Below are 3772 nucleotides of genomic sequence, written 5' to 3' on the forward strand. Positions count from 1 at the left end.
TAATGAGGCCAGATGCCTAAGCTACCTTTGTAATGCTAGGCAGCCTGAGAGGTCAGAGGTCCCCCTGCAGAGGTCCCGTGATATTGTCCTAGGCTGCTTGGCCCTGCTGTGGAACTTGAAGGCCCTCCCTGGACAGCCATGACCAGGTGAGGCAGGGCCAGAGCACCGAGCCCCGAGAACCTGCCTGAGTCCAGGACAGGACCACCCAAGGGTCAAGAAGTGGGACAGGAAAAAAAAAAAAAAAAAAAAAAAAAAGAAGTGGGACAGGAACGGCGGGAAAAAAGCCCCCATCATCTTCTGGTCTTTCATACTAAAAGCTGCCAAGGGACCTGGACTGCCTTTCTCCTCCCACCACTTCCCCTCACCCCTCCCCACATTCCCTGAACCTCCACAGACCTGGCCGCCAAGACTGGGTCACGGTCACTGAAGGACGAGATGAGCCCAGTTCAGCCTTCTCGGGGCTCTGCTCCCAACAGAGGGGCTCTGTTTCCCTTTCTCACATAGCTGGTGCATTCCCTAGAATGAGGGTGGGACTGAATGTGTCCGGGGTCCCCCTAGGTCAGGAGAGATATAGGAACACCTTGACACTCAGGATGTCATAGGCACCCCTGCACCCCACAGCAGGCCCCTCAGTAATCCCCCAGTGGCATTTCCCCAGGAGCCAGGACACCAGACACAGGAAGGAACCGGACAGTTGCTTTTCTGGGCTTCTTTAGAAGGGAAGGTCTCTGCTCTCTGGGTGACCTGTAATAAGAAAGCCACCCTTACCCCCATCTCATTAGAGAAGGTTGAATCTCATGTCACATAGTGCATTTATCCAACACACAAATACTGCTATCGAAACACAGGTAGGCCAAAACATTAAATGTAGACATGCTCCCCTAGGCGGGATGTCCCCAGGGGTGTGAGTTACACACCATTCTCTGTCCCTAAGACACAGGGAAGCATCATAAAACTGTGGGAGGGGCTTCTGAAGGACATATCCTGACCCAAAGAAAAGTCAGCTTTCGAGGAATGGGGACCATGGCAAAACTACTCGTTCCCACAGGAGACCTTCTCTTCTGTTAAACCTTCAGTCTGGAGAATAGGTCTTTAGGGGACTGTAAGGGAACTGTCGTTTGAGACAAAATTTGCTGCTCAGCCAGTATGGACAACAGGGCAAGAGCAGAGATGACGGCCTCCCACACCACTGGCAGTTGGGGAGTCCTAATTCAGCTGCCCACACAACCACCCACAGATGCCCGGGCTGCTCCCCACTCAGTGTGACTCTCCAGGGCAGGTTTCTGGTATTGGCAGGTTTTGTGAGCTCTGATGGGCCAGGTGGACTGAGAGCCAATGCCATGGGTAGACCTGGCCCCCCTCCAGGAAAGCAGACATTATCCCAAAGGGGAGGGGCACCCCCACCTCACACACTCCTCAAGTTTCCTGCAGGGGCCTGGAATAGGGCGTCAGGATTCCCTTCCTGCCTGTGGCCATCGCCACCCCCTCCTTTCCTACCCACAATAGGCAGGTGCCTCCGTTCCAGGCTTTGGGGGACCAGACCAATACAGGTCTGGGGGCTGCTGTGCATGAGAAGGAGGTATAGGAAGAGAGCTGGGTCCCTCGGCTGTTCTTGGGGTATAAGGGACAGGAAGGAGTGGGTCACAGAGAGAGAGCGGGGTCCCAGAAAAGCCCCAGAGGCACCTTTTGGGAAGCCTTCGGTTAGTTGTGAGTAGCTGGGCTTGGGGGACTCACACCTGTTTCCAGAATGTTTGAAGATGTTGAAAACTCCCTGACTGGGTCTGGGCATCCTCTGGGGATCCGTGGGTCCCTAATGAGGCCACAACAAGCACTCAGGGACGGGCTAACGAGTTGGCAGGAAAACAGAGGAAGTCAATGACCAGAACAGTACAGTTCCCACCTTGCTTCTGTTCTTCCAATGCAGCAGTGAAGGAAGGACTTCGAAATCAAGAAGGTGATGGGGGCAGAGTTGTGCCACTGAAATGCAGAGGGAGTAGAGCCGTGCCACCAAACAGAGAGGACATTGCAGCTGTGCCTTCAAAATGCACTGGCAAGGGGAGGAGGAAGTCCAGTGAAGCAAGGAGAGAGCCGCAGTGATGTGCAAATATTGGGTAGAGGAGTGTTGCCTCCAGCGGCGTCCCAGGGTGGCTCAGTGCAGCGGTGAGAGGGAGACCGCTTCCGGGTGCACAGCACATCAGAGCAGTGATATCTAAAACGGCTGACAATGGAACGGTGCCTTCGAAAGACTGAACGTCAGCAGCTGTGCCTTTTCATTGCAAATGACAGGGGAACATGGACTTCTAACCAGAGCAGATAGCAAGCAGTGCTATCTAGGTTCTCCTCCCCTTGTTGGCTGTCAGCTAGCTGGGGGGCCACCCTCGGCTCTTAGAAGCGGCTCTCAGCTCCCTGGAATGGGACCCTCCACCCTTCAGCCAGCAACTGTGCATCCTTTTCACACTTGGAATCCTTCTGATGCCCCTCTGTGTTGCTTTCCTCTGGTCTCTTCCACCTCGTCTCTCCACTCTTTCGCTGCCTCTTCTGCTCCTTAGCCTGTGATTAGGGACTCACAGCGGGCTCACCTGAAGGTTCCCAGATTGACTATCTATCTGAAAGCCAGCTGATGAATAACCTTAATTACAAATGCAAAGTCCCATCACAGCGACTCCTAGAATACTGACTCACAGCCAAGGGTTAAGAATCTTCAGGGGACATCCTGGGAATTCTGCCTATAAGAGCTGTCTTTTCAGTAGAACTTCCCACTGCCTTTAATTTGCTAGTTAATTTTTTTTTCTATGTCAGGTGTATCTGTTAGGATTAGGTTCAGCTGAGTAGGTCAGAAAATCCAACCTAACCGTGGGCGTTCTCTCATGAAATGAGACTGGAGGCTGGCCGTTCGGCGCTAACCTGGCAGATCCATGAAGCAACAATAACACAGTCTCCTTCTCTGTTTCTAACCTTGGGATCGCTTCATGGAACAGATGGTGGCTGGAGATCCAGCCATCACGTTCACATTCCAGGCTGGAGATGGCCAGGAAGGGTTGATAATCCTTCCGCCTGGGGCACCTTCCTCTAAGCAACCTTCCCAGAAGTCACTCCCAGACCTTGAATGTACATTTCATTGCCCAGAGATTGATCATAAGGCCACACCGAACTCCAGGGAGGCTGGGAAGCATGCTTTCTGGGGGAGCAGGGGGCAGGGGGGCTCTGCTGCCTGGAATAAGGCCAGTGTTCTGTGGCTTAGAAAGAATGGGAGTGGGACATTGGATGGATCCAGCTGTCACTGCCCCCCTTGGCTATCCCAAGCACATTTGACTACAGATGCCTTTTTTCTCAGAGCACAGTTCAGGAGGGACGACTCTTTACCTTTAACCTGCAGGAAAATGTGTTACCTCCCGCAGCCCAATACATGTGTGTTCTACTCTCCTAGCCCCAAAGGAGCGGAAGTATTCTAAGACCAAATTATAGAGAACTGAAGAAATTATCCACAGAGGGTCAGAGGATGAAACCGAAGAGACTGAAAACATCAAGGCTATGATGGAGGGGGCAACGAGGGTGCATCCCATTGCCCAGCGGGGAGACCCGTAGGATAAATTCCTGCCATCTAGAAAGCAGAGTCCCCTCACTGGCCAGGCCAGGCCAGGTGTACACTAGGGTGAGGAAGGCACCAGGTTCAAATGCAGGCTGGTCCCTTCAGAAGGAAGCGTGCCTGCACTGGGGGGCTATGGGCGTCAGCAGGAGGAGCAGGAGGGGAAGGCAAAGGGAAGAAGCTGGA

Source organism: Lutra lutra, chromosome 9, assembly GCF_902655055.1.
Source record: "Lutra lutra chromosome 9, mLutLut1.2, whole genome shotgun sequence".
Classification (NCBI taxonomy): Eukaryota; Metazoa; Chordata; class Mammalia; order Carnivora; family Mustelidae; genus Lutra; species Lutra lutra.